The 19,594-nt window shown below is 43.7% G+C and overlaps 1 protein-coding gene and 2 long non-coding RNA genes across 3 annotated transcripts in view; 2 read left to right on the top strand and 1 right to left on the bottom strand.

The window, feature by feature from the left end:
- tgfb2 (transforming growth factor, beta 2) overlaps positions 1 to 19,594 on the top strand; it is a 276,666-nt gene that overhangs the window by 10,912 nt on the left and 246,160 nt on the right.
- On the top strand, positions 1,481 to 4,292 carry LOC117513702. The gene is made up of 3 exons (XR_004561679.1): positions 1,481 to 1,561; positions 1,730 to 1,735; positions 4,257 to 4,292. It is a non-coding gene; the product is annotated as an uncharacterized LOC117513702 (long non-coding RNA).
- Positions 4,031 to 15,096, bottom strand: LOC117513701. Its single transcript, XR_004561678.1, has 3 exons — positions 15,086 to 15,096; positions 13,074 to 13,083; positions 4,031 to 4,176 (listed from the first exon to the last, which is right to left on the bottom strand). It is a non-coding gene; the product is annotated as an uncharacterized LOC117513701 (long non-coding RNA).

The raw sequence follows: 19,594 nt of genomic DNA, 5'->3' as shown, positions 1-19,594 counted from the left end.
AGGGAGCCCAGTGGAATAGTGCGGTTTCAAGGAGTAGAGGTGGTGAAAGTAGATGAGTTTAAATATTTGGGGTCATCTGTCCAAAGTAATGGAGAGTGTGGTAGAGAGGTGAAGACTTTCAATTTCAGTTTATTTTAATTTATATAGCGCCAAATCATAACAACCTCAAGGCGCTTCACACATGTAAGGTGTAACCTTACCAACCCCCGGAGCAAGCACACAGGTGACAGTGGTAATGAAAAACTACCTCTGATGATTTGATGGAGAAACCTCAAGCAGACCAGACTCAAAGGGGTGACCCTCTGCTTGGGCCATGCTAACAACACATTTTACAAAACAAGAGGAGAGTGCAGGCAGGGTGGAGAAAGGTGGCAGGAGTGATTTGTGACCAAAGAATATCAGCAAGAGTGAAGGGGAAAGTTTACAAGACAGTAGTGAAACCAGCTATGTTGTACGGCTTAGAGACAGGAAAGACAGGAGGCAGAGCTAAAGATGTTGAGATTATCCTTATGAGTGATGAGGATGGACAGGATTAGGAATGAACATAGAGGGACAGCTCAGGTGGGACAGTTTGGAGACAAATTCAGAGAGGTGAGATTGAGATGGTTTAGACATGTACAGAGGAGGGACCCAGAGTATATAGGGAGAAGGATGCTGAAGATGGAGCCACCAGGCAGGAGGAGAAGAGGGAGGCCAAAGAGAACGTTTGTGGATGTCCTGAGGGAGGACATGCAGGTGGTTGGTGTGACAGAGGAAGATTCAGAGGACAGGGTGAGATGGAAATGATTGATCTGCTGTGGCGATTGCTAACAGGAGCAGCCGAAAGAAAACGAAGAAGAAAAACCAAGTCGGACATAAACATACTCCATAAATTTCAAAACCGCATCGGAAAAAAACACTGATGACCGGACCATCTGTTAGCACGTTCACCATGGAGGTCAAGAAAGTGAATGAGTCCAACACTGTCAGCAGCATATTCGGGCGATGCTGTACGTTTGCATGTTTACATGTATAATAGCCATGTAATAAACAAATTATTAACCTTGCTTGCTCGGTCTGTATGGGGATATCAGACCTTGGTGTTTTTCGCATTAGCCTCACTGCGCTTGCTCCTTGCTGTCAACACCTCGGACTGATATTTCCCCGTACAGACCTCACACTCTGTTAATAATCCTTTGTTATTAAACATGCGTAACAGTGCCTTACTGTTTCATGCCATCTTGCCCTTTATTGTTCCATGCAAGTGCATATGCTGAAGTTTGGCCAGCACATGTTGCCATATTTAATTGTATCAAATGCTTCGAAGGACTGAACCATTTCAACACAATTGCTTCATATTGATTCAGTGGTTAGCTTTGGTTTCTCCAACCCGCGGAAGTTAGAGCCACGAGCTGCAACACATAATCAAGATTTTGATGAAACATGGCTGAAAGCGAAACAGAGGAGCTGGTGAAAAGCCTGGTGCTACATCCAGTATTTGGACCAGGTTCGGATTTAAGCTGCCCAATGAGCAGCTGCAAACTTTGTAGAGTGTGTGGAGCAACAGTTCCGGCTACGAGAGGTCATCAATAGGGATGCTCCGATGCCAATACCAGTATCGGGTATTGGCCCGATCCCGTATGTATTTACTTGTACTTGTAATCATAAAACTGCTGCGATACTAGACACCCGATACCTCTTTACAGCAGCATGATGCCAACCTCTCAGTGCAGCTCGTGGGCAGGCGGAGGTCGTGGTTTGACGCAACTGCCCACTTTGCCCACGAAGCGTTTGATGCTACGTGTTTTTCATCTGTTTTCTGCAGCGCAGCTCAGAGTTGAGAACAGTTGTCTCTGAAAGTGCGGTGACGGGAGTTCACCTGCACTGAGCTTTACAAAGACATTTTTACAATTTTTTTTTTCTTCAAAACTCTGTGCCGCTCCGTGTGGGATCTTGATAAAAATAGCTGATCCGCACGCATTAGCAGATGCTAATTCTTGTTTTTTTCACCCAAAAGTACCTAAAATCTCTTTCTGAGGATGACATGAAGTAAAAAAATGCTGAAGTGATTCCTCCTCCACACCCAGAGATTAAAGGCCCACTTTTGAAGACAATTTTTCATACCACTACTACTACTATAATAATAATAATAATAATAATAATAATTTTAACAATTAAAATGTTGAGAAAGAATTTAAATGTTAGAAAAATATTAGAAAGAATTTAGTAGTTACATTTATAAACAATGTAGATTATAAATTGTAAGTTTTGCAGTTACAGTGCTGTCACCATTTAAATATGAGGTCAAGATGCCTTTATTTTATTTTTTAAAAACAAGCATTTATGTTTATTGAAGTGACGAAAGGGTGACTATAAAGTGAGTATTGGCAAAACTGGTTATCATTTTCATGTTGAGGTGGGGGTGTTGTCGGCAGGTGCTGAAACTAACTAGTAATGTAACGTAATTACTTTTAAAATTAAGTCGGAGTAATCAGTAATTGGATTACTTTTTCAAAGTAACTGTGGCAGCGCTGGTGCTCACAGACATAAGTAAAGTTATTGATGGATAGTTATCGTTCTGTTGCTGGTGTTGTACGAGGGCTGTCAATAAAGTAACGGTCCTTTTTATTTTTTTCAAAAACTATATGGATTTCATTCATATGTTTTTACGTCAGACATGCTTGAACCCTCGTGCGCATGCGTGAGTTTTTCCACGCCTGTCGGTGACGTCATTCGCCTGTGAGCACTCCTTGTGGGAGGAGTCGTCCAGCCCCTCGTCGGAATTCCTTTGTCTGAGAAGTTGCTGAGAGACTGGCGCGTTGTTTGATCAAAATTTTTTCTAAACCTGTGAGACACATCGAAGTGGACACGGTTCGAAAAAGCTGGTTTTCAGTGAAAATTTTAACGGCTGATGAGAGATTTTGAGGTGATTCTGTCGCTTTAAGGACTTTTCACGGTGCGAGACGTCGTGCAGCGCTCTCAGGCGGCGTCATCAGCCTGTTCAAGCTGAAAACCTCCACATTTCAGGCTCTATTGATCCAGGACGTCGTGAGAGAACAGAGAAGTTTCAGAAGAAGTCGGTTTCAGCATTTTATCCGGATATTCCACTGTTAAAGGAGATTTTTTTAATGAAAGACGTGCGGACGGGTCCGCGCGTCGGGACGCAGCTGCCGCGACGCTCCGCCACAGGAAAAACACCTCTGTTGAAAGCCTTAAGGACAAGTTGGAACATGTCCTGCCTGTTAAACAATTTCTCATATACTCACTCCACTGAAAGCCATCAAAAGCCGCCTGGATTTTACAAATGGTTATCAACACGGAGGTGTTTTTTCTGTGCCGCCGCACTGCGTCGGCTGCGTCCCGACGCGCGGATCCGTCCGCATGTCTTTCATTAAAAAAATCTCCTTTAACAGTGGAATATCCGGATAAAATGCTGAAACCGACTTCTTCTGAAACTTCTCTGTTCTCTCACGACGTCCTGGATCAATAGAGCCTGAAATGTGGAGGTTTTCAGCTTGAACAGGCTGATGACGGCGTCTGAGAGCGCTGCGCGACGTCTCGCACCGTGAAAAGTCCTTAAAGCGACAGGATCACCTCAAAATCTCTCATCAGCCGTTAAAATTTTCACTGAAAACCAGCTTAATTTTTCGAACCGTGTCCACTTCGATGTGTCTCACAGGTTTAGAAAAAATTTTGATCATACAACGCGCCAGTCTCTCAGCAACTTCTCAGACAAAGGAATTCCGACGAGGGGCTGGATGACTCCTCCCACAAGGAGTGCTCACAGGCGAATGACGTCACCGACAGGCGTGGAAAAACTCACGCATGCGCACGAGGGTTCAAGCATGTCTGACGTAAAAACATATGAATGAAATCCATATAGTTTTGAAAAAAATAAAAAGGACCGTTACTTTATTGACAGCCCTCGTACATTTTGTAGTGCTGAAATCCACACCATTTCAGTGAGATGTCTCGCAGTGTCATGTTTGTTAAGAAACACACAGTTAATGTTAAAGGACAATTTGTTGTAGTCAAAAAGTGAAGTTACATGATTTAAGTGAAATGTTTATAAATAAAAACAAAGCTAATGATACTGGTAGCAGTTACGGTCAAAAAGTAAGGAACAACTTATGAATAAAACATGTTTTTAAAGTCATCATAAAACTGTAATGGCATCATTAAGTATTCATATCGGTACTCTGTATCGACAAGTACCCAAATGCAAGTTCTCGTACTTGTACTCAGTCTGGGAAAACGTGGTATTGGTGCAACCCTAGTCATCAACATTTTTCTTCTTCCTCTATGGTGTTTAACAGCAGCCGGCATCCTTATTGTTGCATTGCTGCCACCTTCAGCCCATTAACATGCATTACCATGATAGTCCAATAGAATTAAGATCTCTATCGTAGGCCTAATTTATACAGTCTACTGCATATACTGTGCACCCCTAGTTCTGATCAGTGCTTTCTTTGGTTTTGGTCAGTGCTTCTCTGTGTTACTGGGTGATGGGTCAGGCAGCCCACTTTGCATCATTTAATGACACGTGGTTAAGTTGTAATTTTTCTCTGAGAGTGCACAGAACTTCGCTCTGCTGATGACGCGGAACAGGAAAGGGATCATTACAGCCTCAGTGCTGCAGTGTTGATCCGAGCTGCGGATGGGTCAAAATGATTATTTCAGTTATTTTTCATTATTTTGTCTGCAATATTTCTCAGTGGCATCATCTGGCCTGGCGAGATTTCTCGTATTCTTAATTTCTCATTTTGCTGAGTGTACTGCATAATCCGTGTTATGGCGCACTGTCACTCAGTGATGGCTGACACCAGTGCTCCACCCGCCTCTAGTTTCTAGTTTTCCTCAACAAAACTTTGCCATCATGTTCTTATCTCTCTCAAACTCTCTTTTCTTGCTTTCCATATTCAGAACATTTTCTCTGTTAAAAATCCTTTTTCAAGCTTAATGTTGATGAAACTCTGCAAAGAGCAGATGGTATCCTCCACCACATGCTTTTCTTTATGTCCCCATAGCAACAGGGGATCCTGGTGTTGTCATCACACCAAGGGGGTTTCCCACAGTGGTGATGTCATGCCTTCACAATTTGGTTTCAGCACCATCAGAAAACATCTAACTCATATGCAGCGGATCTGGTAGAGATCCGCATACAGATTTGACACAGGTTTGACACCTGATTCCCTTCTTCATACATCTCCAGGTCCTGGTGTTCCTATGTAGTCTCATTGGGGAACTGCTCTGCTTAATGTCTGAGATCTGATGTGATCTGGTGTCCAAAGACTGAACAGCTGCTTCCTCGCCCTGACAACTAACTGACCAAATTCCCGAGGATTGTAAAGTTGGTGCAATTCATTATATTCACCATGTTTTGTTGCCCATATCGCGCTCGGTGTGGAAAAAATGATCTGGTGCTGAAGCTATGTGTCCAGCCAGAATGTGAACCCCTCTCAGCTCCAGCTGGGGGAAGTTGGGCATTGTTCTGCACATGTTGATGTGTTTGCATTGTGCACATGCTGAGTGAACGAAGATCTCAGGAAAAAAAAAATCTGATGAGGTTTATTATGTAGATAATTTGCACATTCAGAAAAATGTGCAGTACAAATGATGTATTTTTTTTTTGTTTGTTTTATATACTGCCAAATCGCAACAAAGCAGCTTCAAAGATACACACACATAAAGTGCTAAAACACGCTTCGCCTCTTTAAAGGAAGCAACAGTGTGTGGTGTTGTTCCAGTAGACAGTGAAGATTCCCTTCTGTGCCGACGTGTCCTTGAACAAAGTTCAGGGCATTTTAACAACAAACATTTGTTTGGTTCCAAGCAAAAAGGCTTTGGAATATCCTGAGCTTGTGTCCTGTATATTAAAAAGGCACATAAACGTTTTTGTGCCTGTGTGCCCTCAGCACATCCATATACCTCCTCTTTGGCCTCCCTCTTCTCCTCCTGTCTGGTGGCTCCATCCTCGGCATCCTTCTCCCTATATACTCTGAGTCCCTCCTCTGCATGTGTCTAAACCACGGGTTCCCAAGTTCGGGCCTTGAGATCTACCTTCCTGGTACTCTTAGTTGTCTCCCTGTTCCAACACACCTGAATCCAATGAAAGACTCGTTAGCAGTCTTTTAATGAGCCTTTCATTGGATTCAGGTGTGTTGGAGCAGGGAGACAACTAAGAGTGCCAGAAAAGTACATCTCAAGGACCGAACTTGGGCACCCCTGGTCTAAACCATCTCAATCTCACCTCTCTGACTTTGTCTCCAAACCGTCACACCTGAGCTGTCCCTCTGATATGTTCATTTCTAATCCTGTCCATTCTCATCACTCCCAAAGAGAATCTCAACATCTTCAGCTCTGCCTCCTGTCTTTTTCTTAGTGCCACCATCTCTAAGTGGTACAACACAGCTGGTCTCACTACTGCCTTAGACTTTCCCCTTCACTGTTGCAGATATTCTTTGGTTACAAATCACTCCCACCACCTTTCTCCACCCTGCCTGCTCTCCCTTCTTCACCTCTGTACCACACTCTCCATTACTTTGGACAGTTGATCCCAAGTATTTAAACTCATCTACTTTCACCACTTCTACTCCGTATAACCGCACTATTCCACTGGGCTCCCTCTCATTCACACACATGTACTCAGTCTTGCTCCTGCTGACTTTCATTCCCCTTCTCTCCAGGGCATATCTCCACCTCTCCAGGCTAGACTCACTAGTGTGCCTTAATTGAGAGAGTGACGTCAACTCAGAACATGGTGCATTTTTGGTGCGCTGAACTACTGAATGAACTTTTTAATGTTTTCAACATTTTTTAAAATCATTTAACCACATACAGCAACACATCCAGGTATAGGTGCTATAAAAATAAATATAAAAATAAAGCTATCAAATTTACATTAATTTACAATTTATGATGATTTATTTAATTAATTTAAAGCCTGATTTATGTAGCTGCAGCTCTGTAACTCTGTATCATGCAATGACATGCATGACAGTTTAATGTTTCCATCACTGGATTATGTTTTATTCTGGACTAATTTGACCCTCAACAAGCTTTTCTTTCTACACTTTTCTTTCTACACACTACAATTTGTGGACTTTTGTGATCCATTTGTAATCAGCGTGCGCACTGCAGAAACTATTATAATATGATGGCAGACAAAGGAGTAAAAGCAGAAAAGTTTCAAATCACAGCCTTTTGTGTCTGATTTAATAGGTGCACATCCAGGCTGCGGGGCCGAGTCTGAACACGGTTTCAAAAAAATAAATGGTCTGGCTTTTAATCACAGAAATGACTCCAGTCCCACTTTCCTCATATCGGCGAATGTCAGAGCGCTGAACTGTCATGTATCATGTTAATGTTGGGGTTCTTGTTTGTTCCCTTTTGTGGCTGGGTGGTTTGTGTTTGGGTTTTTTGGGTCTGTATGTCTCTTGGCTGCCTTCACTGTGCTTGGTGGGGGCGGTGCTCGGTGAGTGGGTCACGCCCTGTTCTGGGTCTTTCTACACTTGTTCCGGGAGTATTTAGACGCCACTAGTTGCACCGGGTGTTGCCTGATCGTTGTGCCCTGTGCCAGTGCTTCAAGCTCAGTACCACGTTTTGTTAAGCTGTCTCTTGGTGTTTTGACTGCCTGCCTGTGTTTTTGTCTACGCCTCTGCCTGATGTTTCGGTTTTGGTTGCTCTTCTTGGACTGTCTGCTTGTGTACCGAACCTTGCTAAGCACCTCAGTAAAAGCCTCTCTGAACCAGAACTGTTCCAGTGAGTCCTGCATTTGTCTCCTGCCTTCCTCGTCTGACAAGCGTGATATGAACTTTATTTTGTACTTCTGTTACTGCGCACTTCCGCACTGCTCTGGGTTTTTAATGGAAATACATTGTGATAGGACGAGATATTTTATCCCGAAAATACGTTATACAAAATCCCTTATATACAGTGTTTATTACATGGAAAACAGTACAAAAACTTTGGGATTTTTTTTTTGTCCGGTGACTGCAAATATATTGTTGATGATCGTATAGATTAGTTTTACTGTACATGGGACTGAACAGTAAATTTACCTCTCAAAGCTTTGACGATGATGTCAGCTTCCATTCCACACGGCTTACTTTATCTCCCCAAATTTTTCTTCTGTTCGGATCTGAAGGGAATCTGTACATCTTGAAGCCCTTGTTGTCTATTTGTGCATCCAAATGCACAGCAACCCAGCATTTTCAGCAAATAAATAAATAACATAGCTGGACTTCCATGCAGACACATTAACAATGAATGCTATTTTGAACCCAAGATGGCACTATGAGTCACGTGACCGTTTTTTCCCGACTCGTCATTTCGCTACTCTCTCAATTAAGACACACTAGACTCAACCTGCTCTCCACTCACTACAGATCACAATGTCATCTGCAAACATCATATTCCATAGAGACTCCTGTCTGATGTCATCTGTCAGCCTGTCCACCATTGCGAACAAGAAAGCACTCAGAGCTGATCCTTGGTGTAATCCCACATCCACCTTGAATGAGTCTGTCATTTTTACTGTCACACTATCCTCATACATGTCCTGCACTACTGTCACATTCTTCTCTTGCCACTCCAGAATTCCTCATAGAATACCACAACTCTTCTCTTGGCATCCTGTCATAAGCTTTCTGTAAATCCACAAATGCACAATGCAACTCCTTCTGGCCTTCTCTATACTTAACCATCAGTATTCTCAAAGCAAACACTGCATCTGCAGTGCTCTTTCTTGGCATGAAGCCATATTGCTGCTCACAGATCTTCACTGGTTTTCTAAGCCTAGCATCTACTACTTTTCCCCATAACTTTATGCTGTGGCTGATCAGCTTTATGCCTCTGTAGTTACTGCAGCTCTGCACATCACCCTTGTTCTTATGGAATATATTGTCCAGGAAAACTAGTTATTGTGATAGGCCTAGGTCAGACTGTGTCAAAATTCACGGGGGAGAGGGTCCTGATCTTTCGACTGGGTTACGTGAGTCAGACCGTGTAACTTTTTACAGTCTGAGTGTTAGGTCCCTCAGCCTCTGTTACCTTCAAACTGTAACCATTTGCTAAACCTGACTTTTGACCCCTTGTGTGGAGAAAATCTGTTTGTGCAGATCAGAAGTTGTTTTTGTGTAAGTGGCCCTTCAGCCCACATCAGAGCCATCAGTGTAATCTGTGCAGCAGGCATAAAGCAGGCAGACTCCATCTAGAGGTGCATTTTGCACTCCGTGTTATCCTTGGCTCCGCCTCGAGGGTAAATACCTTGAATATGAACAGGAGCCAAGTGCTGTCCAGAAAGCCTTTCCGGGCTATAAACAGCCAGACGCTGTGCCCATTCATCGTGGCGGCTGAGACGGGCCGGTCCCTGCCAGTGTGCACACTGCAGGTTGCACACAGATCTGCACGGCTTTGGGAGCCTTATTTGGGATGGCAGGAAGGTGCTTGAGCCTTTCTGGAAGAGTTGAGGAGGAAAGTATTTAAACCCCGTTAGCTGAAAGGTATTGTGGGTATGCCCCGTCTGCCACTGTGCTGTGCCACTTGCTCCATGGAAAATTCCAGAAGGAGAGCCGCGCTTGTTGGGATGAGGAACCCATCTCCTCTGTCTGGGCCCCGAGTCGCTTCAGCCCCAAGCATTTGATTCAAAACTTGTAAAGCCAAATAATCCATCAGCATGCTGAATGGAAGAACAAACAAAGGCTGTCATCCACCACTGCTCATAACCTCTGAGGTTTAATGCCACTGTGATTGTAACAGTCAAGGTTCTATAGACTCTAATGGAACACTGTCAAAGTGTTACTGGTGCTAATGGCCAAAAACAACACCGTTCATCCACTTCTGTCAGTAACCACGGAGACCAGACTGCAGGTTCTGCCTCAGAGCACTGACACAGTCAAAGTCTCTGTTTCACCCAGTGACACATTTTTCATGGAAATGGCCAGAAATCTCCACATTTGACCTTTGATCCCCATGAACTGATCCAGTACTGTATTTCAGAAAGAGGTCAGAGAAGTATGTTTTATTTTTACACATTTAAGAGGCGATGATGGAATGATGAGAAGTTTAATGTCTTTGACATTAAGATGATAGAAAATGTTTTTAATGTTAATGTAGAAAAAAACCATTAACATTTTGTAGGCAAAATATTTTCCTGTCATTGATGTATCAAAATGTGTGACATCACTGCTGAAGAGTCTTCACACTGGCAGCATGACCGCTGTGTCAGTCATGCGACCTCTTGTCACTTCAGATGTGTTTATTCTTGTTAATTATTTCTACCAGTGGCGGATGCTGGTCTTTCAAGGAGGGGAAGCTCAATTTTGGCCTACTTCATAAAATGTGTCGGTTTATTTATATGTAAATTCTACCCTCCGTTCCTTTTCAAGAAAATGATCTGTGACCCTGTCGTACCAACAAGGCGTCTTTTCCAGGGACTTGACTAGTTGACTAGTGTCCTCTCAATGGCCAGCAGAGCTGCTTAAACGGCCTTGGCCCATGGTGTTGTGGGTGTAAGACTTGAGCCGCTTTAAACAGGAGAAGCTCCTCTCTACAGATGCAGATGTAGCTCCAATCGTTGCCACTAATGACAATAGTTTGTACACCTGAGGCATTGCACTGTCCAACTCCATGTCTTTCAGAAACAGCAAGAAATCACATAGCTTTCCCCTGTTTCCCTGCAAGTCCTGGTTTGAATATAGGACTTGAAGTTCAGACCTCAGTCTCCCTGAATCAAAGAACTGGCCAAAACTTTTCAGGACACTCTGAAATGCCTCCTCTGGAAACACTTGTCTCATCTCATCAAATTTCCCTGGATTGACCAATTCCAAGAAGCGCAGACTTTCCAAATTTGCAAAACGCCGAGGTAGCTGCTCTGTGAGATTGTCTAGGATGGCCATGTACAGATTTCTGTAGCGCTCCTTGGGATCCTGTAGTTGTGACAGACGGTCTTTTCTCATGGGCTCAGTTTGTGGGTCTGATGTGAGATCTGCTGCTTTGGCATAAACAGCTTAGAAAGCCCCCTCTGACGTCTTCTCTTTGACAAAAGCAAGAAGAGACTCAATTCTTTTCTTGCAGTACAGAACATCCATAGCTCTCTGCTGGACAATGTAAAACACCACATCAGTCTCAGAGAAGATTTGTTCATGTGTACAACATGAACACAAACTCAAAATCCTCCAGTTTCATCAGAAGGCCTTTGGCACAGTCTAATGTGTCATCATCCATGGACTTATCTGCAATGATCATCTCAAAAGTTTGCAGGAGGGCATCATAATTGTTTGCCACAGTGCTCACTATCCATGATGTGAAATTCCATCGAGTAGGAGCATTTCTGGGCAACCTTGAGCAGCCTGCAGACTCAAGAAAAGACATCCTCTTTGTGGATTTTGAGAAAAATGTGGCAAACCCAGAGAGTGATGCAAAAAATATTCTGCACTCAGATAAGCATTTAGCCCAGCAGGGGTGGTGGCCAAGTGGTTAATGTGCTTGGTTTCAGTTCAGAAGGCTCCGGGTTCAAATCCCACCCCTGCCACATTTCTCCATGTAATGTGGAGTTGTGTCAGGAAGGGCATCCGGCGTAAAACCTGTGCCAATTCAACATACAGATCCACCTTGGATTTGCTGTGGCGACCCCGAGTGCAAACAAGGGAGCAGCCGAAGGGACTTACTAGATAAGCATTTAGCCCCTGAGACAGAACCAGATTCAGTCTGTGTGCATAGCAATGCACAAACATTGCACTGGGGGCTATTGCTTTAACTTTGGCCTGCAAACCACTGAGAACTGAAGCCATGACAGCAGCCCCATCATAGGTTTGCACCACAAGTTTCTCCCTGAAATTGTATCCCTGCATGTTCTCATTCAAGACTTCAAAACTGACTTCAAGACTGAGCATCTCTTCCCCCAGAAACATCAAAAAATCCAATAAAGTGCTCCTGAATTTTACCTGCCCTATCCACATAGCGAACAATGACAGAGAGTTGAGCATGGCAAGCTATATCAGTTGTTTCATCCACCTGCCATGCAAAAAAGGGAGCAGCCTGGATTTCATCCTTGATCTCATCAGAAACAGTGGCTGAAAGAGCAGAGATCAAGTCATTTTGGATTGCATGGGACATACCAGAAAACACAGCTGATGACTGGAATTGTGTGGCCAGGACAGAGTCATATTTAGCTAATGTTTCATTAAACTCCCTGTAATTCCCCTTGTCGGATGATTCAGCACTCTCATCATGCCCCCTAAATGACAGCTCCTGACGGCCAAGCAAGGAAGTCACATCAATAAGGCGGTTTAGGAAAGCTCTGTTTTGTTTAACTGCTTCATTATGTTTTGCCACTTGAATGCGAGCGCCTTCATTGATTACATTCTCAACCCTGACTCTGCCCAGGCAACTTAACCTTGCACATGCACTCACATGTTCATTGCTTTTTTCATGCCTTTTGTATGCCCTGTCAAAGTTGGACAGATCCTCAAAACCCACCTTTGACCAGACAACACATCCCTGAGATGGTTTCATCAAGAGGCATGGCCAACAGTACATTTTATTTGTTACAGCACTTCCAGTCAGCCAGCTCACTTTGTCATACCAGGACAGCTGAAAAGACCTGTTAAGACCTGAAAAGACCGAAGCTGAAAAGATCTTTTGCACCAAATTAATCTGAGGAGTTGATCTGCCCTGCTGTTTAACTCTAAGTTTTTCTTCGTAAGGAAGACTATCAAATGGCTTCGCCAAAATCCGGTCCACATCATTCAAATTGTCTGCCATTATGTGCAGCTTGCTACCTAGCTAGCTCGCTAGCTGGGACTGGCGCGAGGCTAGTGTGAAGTGTGTCCGCCTTTGAGTGCTTTGTGACGGTGGAGGAGCTCAGCAGCACCCGCTGCTCGGTAGGGACAGAAACTGCGATAGAAGTCAGAAAGAGTGATAGAAGTCAGTCTCCAAACACAAGCAGCTACAAAAACAAAACACCAGAAATAGAAGCTCAATTTGTCGCTAGTCGTTTTTAACAAAGAAATGCCGCTAAGAGGATTAGGAAAGTCTCCGGTTCAACTCAGAACAGAATGAAAATTAAAAAATGCTCCCACGGATGTTTACACCAAAAGATCGCTGATTCGCTCATTTCGCTGTCAATCAAAAAGGGATTCAGCCTCAGACAGATCATCCAATCATCATGCAGAAGCTGAGCGTCCGGGCCAGCCGAGGCCAGCCCACAGCCCCATAGACCCCCAGAGACGCTGAGCGTCTGATGGGCGGGACAAAGCCCAGCATTTATCCAGTGACTCGTCTCGTTTCGCTGCACTCTTTGCTTCGCTATTGAACTCTGTGGACGCTCAGCGTCCACACTGTTTAAAGCACTGTGAAGCTGCAGGTTTGAGTGAGAGGAAAGCCGCGTCGTTACCAGTGATAAGAAGCTGATTCTGAACAAAAGTTGAGCGCGTTGTAGCGCATATTTAGTCAATGACATGTACACACAACAGTATATATTTGATCACTTATTTTTTGACATTTTAGGGGAAGCTGAGCTTCCCTTGCAGTCTTAGAGCAAACGCCTCTGATTTCTACATAGATTTTCTGGAATTTCCAGCAACAATATCCTGTTTTTTTTTTTTTTCTTTTATTTGGTGTCTGTTGTTGCCGGAACACATCTGAAATGTCCGCTGCTTGTGCTACGTAACATTGGTGTGCCGCAATGTAAACCTCACCACAGCTGTCACACCAGAGAGAGAATTTGAATTTAAAAACACAGCTTTATTCACAACAACTTATTTACATCCCCGCCATTTTTTTGTATCCACCAGTATGGCTGCTTCAGACAGACATCAAAAATTTGAGCACCAAGCTCCCATTATGTATAGATGATAGAACATTATTTACACACCATGTGTCCCTAAAGGTGTCCACATTGTCAGCAAGATCATAGAACTGAAAGTCCGCTCTAATACGGGCTACCAAGAGTCCCTTCAGCATCGACTCGGGGTCAACTGACCCCTGAGCCAAAACACAGTTTGTTTGAGTCTTCCACATGGCCAGCTTTGCAGGTCCACAGAGCAGACTGATTAAAACATGTAATGGCCTTTGGTGTGCACGATATTTGGGACAAAACAAAAATAAACAGGTCCATGGTGAACTTAAACCACGCCCTTGAAACCACTTCCCCAACAACCCAAACAGCCCTGACAACTGGTGACATGCAAAAACATGGTGAACAGTTTTCCTATGTGAGAGAATGGACAGACCCCATCAACACTTGGATCCAGGTGCACCAGATACTCGTTTGTAGCCAGGAGCCCATGTGCAATCCTCCACTAGAGGTCCGCCATTTATTTGTCTACCAGGGCTTTGTACAGGCTTCGCCAGCATCCCACAGGAGACAAGTCCAGACCAAAAAACTCTGACTACTTCGATGCCTGTAACCCTGCCAAAGAACGCAAGTGTGACACTGACCCACGTGTAATAGAGAGCTTTGCCCTAATGCTGCATAAGAGCAGCTCTATGGCTAAGGAGTACAGCAGACTCGAGATGGGACATCCCCGTCTTATGCCCCGCATTACTGGGATTGGGCATCTCAGACCTAACCAACCATAACCAAACAAGCCCTGTTCTACAAAACCCCAACAAATGAAATAAACCCTTCACTAAAACCAAACACCCTCAGAGTGTGAAACAAAAACCCATGATCGACCCTGGTCATAAGCTTTTTCCTGATCAAGTGACACAAACACAAAAACCAACTCCCCAGTGTTAGACAAATCAAACAAATCACTCATCAGAAAAAGGTGGTCCATAATAGTTCTATCAGGTACACAATAGGACTGGTCTTTATGAACTACAAGGTCCAGGACACCTTTCAATCTGTTTGCCAGCACTCTAGAAAAAAAATTATAGTCAAAGAAGTCCAGCTTGTCTCCAGTTCCTCAACAGTGAGATCCTCTTTCTTTGGCAGAAGGACAGAATAGCATGGCGAGAAGAGGTGGGTAATGGCCCACTGCAGTGCTCTCCAGCAGCACCTCCAGAAGATCAGCACAGAGAGCCCCAGAACTGAACATAAAATCCACTGGCAGTCTGTTGATCTCTGGAGCTTTCCATGACACATCTGCCTCACACCCACTGTTGGTGAGACACACACTGAACGTGAGAGGGGCGTCGGCACATGCTATTGCGCAAAGATAATTTTGAAATGTTCAAAAAATCTTTCAAGCATAAATGTTGTGCATTGTTGCTCGATCTACTCACCAACACTGTGTGCAGCTCATCAAGTCCAGTAAAGAAGTGAACAATGTGAGTGGTTGCGTCAGCACACTGCATCAGAGTGCAGCTGGTCTGAAGGATTATAACAAGATGTTAAATCTATCACAAACATACTTTTACAGCTGCAGACAAGAAGGAAAGAACATGCGACTGTTTTAGCAAGCCATGACAATGTAAACATGAGAAATAATTACCTTTTTAGATGGCTCCGAGTGCTTTCTCTAGCACGTTCATCGCGTGCGCTCCCACAAGAACAGCTCTGGCTGGAGCAGTCCTCTGTGATTCAGGAAGCGATTAAAGCCGTTTTCAACAGATAACTCGCAGAGAAAATGATTAATCTGCTACAAAATAATTATTTTATATAAGCAGCGCACAGCGCATGGCAGCCAGTGGAACAAAGCACCACGTCCAGCTGGGAACACAGCGGGTGGGATCGCCACAACAACGTGTGTGCATCAGAGTTGTGCAAGTGTCAGGGGGCCTTAAGATACCCAGCAAAATGCACAAACAAAGCTTCAAAAAAGAAATACAAGGAAGGTCTTCTGAAGAACAGTCCAGAGACTCTATTTGCAGACTGTTCAAAAAATGGAAACATTTCAAACCTCCTCTTCCACAATGATGCCCCCCCCCCCCAGGCATGGCACGCTGCAACAAAAGATCACTAGTCCTCTGTTCAGAAACCTGCTCAGAATTACGATTTCAGTGGAGGGTGGACACTGAAAGTAAACCCAGACGATGAACATACCGTCATCCACTTCTACAAGAATGGAACGCTGATGATTGAAGGGAACGTTGATTGAGGAAGACTTGTCCAAAATCAAAGAGAAGGCACAAGAGAAGAAAACCCACCATGACCAAGGGGACATCCGATCTTGAACTGACAATGTAACAGAAGAACTACAAAACTAACCCCCCACCACAGAGGCCCTCCTGCTGTCTGAGTTGAGAAACAAATTCACTCAAGCCCCTTTCACACCGGCCTTCTTCGAGTTGCTTCATGTGGCGTCATGATGACACAGGAATGTCTGCGTCAGGTGCGCGCAGCAGGGGGGCAGACAGGAGGTGAGAATGCAGAGGAGGATCTGCAGCCCGACTGTGCACTCTGATTTCTCTTCTAGGTTCTATTTGTTCTTGTGCAGGGCTGCAGGTCTGCGCTCTGATTTCTGTTATAGTTTAATCTTTCTTCCTTTGACTGCGAGCTGCGTGCGCGCGTGAACGAACCCTCCGTGAGTAAATGTGGAGATGCCTGGAGTTATACTTGATGTGGACACGTCCTGTCTCTGGCAATCAGTCTGTGAGCAGGACTTTTATGGACTTTATGTAAACACAGTTGTGACAGAATTTAATAGCGAGTAGTTGCAGCAACAGCAGCCAACAAGGAGCGAACAAGGAGTCTACAGAACAACAGGACCCAGACCACAATCCCAGCCAATCAGCAGAGGTGCTAAGCCAAGAAGCACAAACACAAGAGACCCCTACTCCAACAAACTCTACAATCAATCATTCAATCAATCAGTCAAACAAATCACTTTATTTATCCCCAAGAGGCCCCAAGAGGTACGACAGTAGCTTAGAAAACTTTTAAAAATAAATAGATAACATAGACAACCATCAATACACAGGCCATGCAACCTTATTCAACAGCTAAAAAGATTGTAAGTGCTGGATGATAAAGTGCTATAAAATGTGCTTCAAACATCAGTTTCAAGCCATAAGGGAGTTAAAGTTCGGCGTTAAGGAGCTGGACAGCCCTGGGGACGAAGGTTGTCTTTCTCCTCTGAGGCCGGCAGCCTGGACAATGAAGTCTGCGTCCTGCAGGGAGCAACTCAAACTCTGAAGAAAGCACATGGGTGGAGTCGTGTAATATTTTGTGAGCAGTTTTTACAGTCAGTTGATCACAAAGGGGTGAGAGACCAAACAGGTTGCCCAATGATTTTAGAGCAAACCTTGACTACATACAGCAAATGATTTCTGATTTGCAGGGTGATGGAGTGGAACCAGCAAGTGAAAGAGAAGGTGATTACATTTTCAATGAATGCATAATAAAATGTAGTGAGAATGTCCTTGTTTACATTGAATGATTTCCACTTTCTAAGAAGGTACCGTCTCCGTTGACATTTCTTGAGCAGTTCATCCGTGTTAGGGGAGAACCTCAATGAGTTGTTAAAAACTGTCCTGAGGTATTTATATTCCTCCACTATCTCCACTGGCTCCTGATGGATGATGGTGGTGGCAGCCTCAGCCAGCTGTCTCTGATTGGATGAAAAAGATTATAATCATCTCCTTGGTCTTATTAATGTTCAGGTCAAGACAGGAGTTTATACACCACAGGACAAAGTCCTGCTTAGCTGAGCCGTGCTACAGAATGTTACTGGAGAGCAGAGACAGGAGGACTGTGTCATCAGCAAATTTCACAAAATGACAGTGTGACTGGGTGGATCTGCAGTCATCAGTGGGGAGAGGACACAACCCTGCGGAGAACCGGTGGAGGTGGAGAAGATGTCGGACAGGATGTGATTTACCAACACCCCCTGAGTCCTGTTGGTGATAAAGTCTTTACACCAAAAGTACAATTTTTACTATTATTACAATCCCATAACTCCTGTTGACACGTTTATTTATTGTACAATATTAACTGTATGTGCGTCTTCGTAATTTTTATTTTTATTTTTTGCTCTGTGTAACACTTGCTTTGTCAGTAAAGCTCCAATGAAATTTAAATTGACAGAGAGCGCACATATGCCATCCTTCGCTGCATGATAAAGGTGCACACTCATGTGTGCGCTGTGATCTGCGGTCCTTCTGAAATACGTTTCAACATTACGTAGCTGCTTTGGTAAGGATGAAGGGTTTAAATGCTGCGGGGATGATTTAGATGCAAGTTTCCCAGCTGCCACAGGGCACCACAGCAAAACACAACTGGTGCATAGGTCAGCGTTCCCGTCCTCATGCTTTTCGTCATAACAGTGGATACTCCTTGAACCCTGTGTCATGAATAAGTTTGATACTTTTCTTTCTTTGCAGATTTTGTCATGACTAGGATCTTTTTTGTTACTACTTGTTCTTTTTTTGTCCAAAGAAGCCTTGAATGCTTGTATCTATTTTCTGATATATTAGGACGGGCAACTACAGTTATCATCACCCACTTGTGTGTTCAAAGGTTTGTGACACTGATCTCTTCTCTTTGGGACTACATGACCAGGTGTATGCCCCGCATCAGGTGTATCATCAACATTGGAGTCTTGTCCAGAACGCGGTGGGTGCAGTGATGCTGGCACTCCTCAGTCTGAAACCGCTCTTTTTCATGTGCACTAAAGGCGTCACTCCACCCCTGAAGAGCGGTTTGGCATCAGAATGGTCAGCAGGAATATCATGTAAAATGGTGCTGAGAGCTTGAACTCTGAGAGATGAGGTCCGTGTTTTTCATCTCCCAGAAGATTCACTGGTGAATGTTTTGACATTGCATTCTGCTGCAGCACCAAGATGATGGTGATGTGCAACATATTTATCATTCATTTGTGGCAAGCTCGGTTGATGTTGCCTGTCTCTGTATGAGATGCAGATTTTTATTGCCTGAAAAAGTAAATTTTATACAACCCCTGGCAAAAATTATGGAATCACTGGCCTCGGATGATGTTCATTCAGTTGTTTAATTTTGTAGAAAAAAAGCAGATCACAGACATGACACAAAACTAAAGTCATTTCAAATGGCAACTTTCTGGCTTTAAGAAACACTATAAGAAATCAAGAAAAAAAGATTGTGACAGTCAGTAACGGTTACTTTTTTAGACCAAGAAGAGGAAAAAATATGGAATCACTCAATTCTGAGGAATAAATTATGGAATCACCCTGTAAATTTTCATCCCCCAAACTAACACCTGCATCAAATCAGATCTGCTCGTTGACATTGACCCTATGTGTCTTTTTGCAAGGAATGTTTTCACAGTTTTTGCTCTATGGCAAGATGCATTTTCATCTTGAAAAATGATTTAATCATCCCCAAACATCCTTTCAATTGTCCAAAATATCAACGTAAACTTGTGCATTTATTGATGATGTAATGACAGCCATCTCCCCAGTGCCTTTACCTGACATGCAGCCCCATATCATCAATGACTGTGGAAATTTACATGTTCTCTTCAGGCAGTCATCTTTATAAATCTCATTGGAACGGCACCGAACAAAAGTTCCAGCATCATCACCTTGCCCAATGCAGATTCGAGATTCATCACTGAATATGACTTTCATCCAGTCATCCACAGTCCACAATTGCTTTTCCTTAGCCCATTGTAACCTTGTTTTTTTTCTGTTTAGGTGTTAATGATGGCTTTTGTTTAGCTTTTCTGTATGTAAATCCCATTTCCTTTAG

Source organism: Thalassophryne amazonica, chromosome 7 (assembly GCF_902500255.1).
Source record: "Thalassophryne amazonica chromosome 7, fThaAma1.1, whole genome shotgun sequence".
In the NCBI taxonomy this organism is placed as follows: domain Eukaryota; kingdom Metazoa; phylum Chordata; class Actinopteri; order Batrachoidiformes; family Batrachoididae; genus Thalassophryne; species Thalassophryne amazonica.
This window is presented reverse-complemented; position numbering and strand designations above follow the sequence as displayed.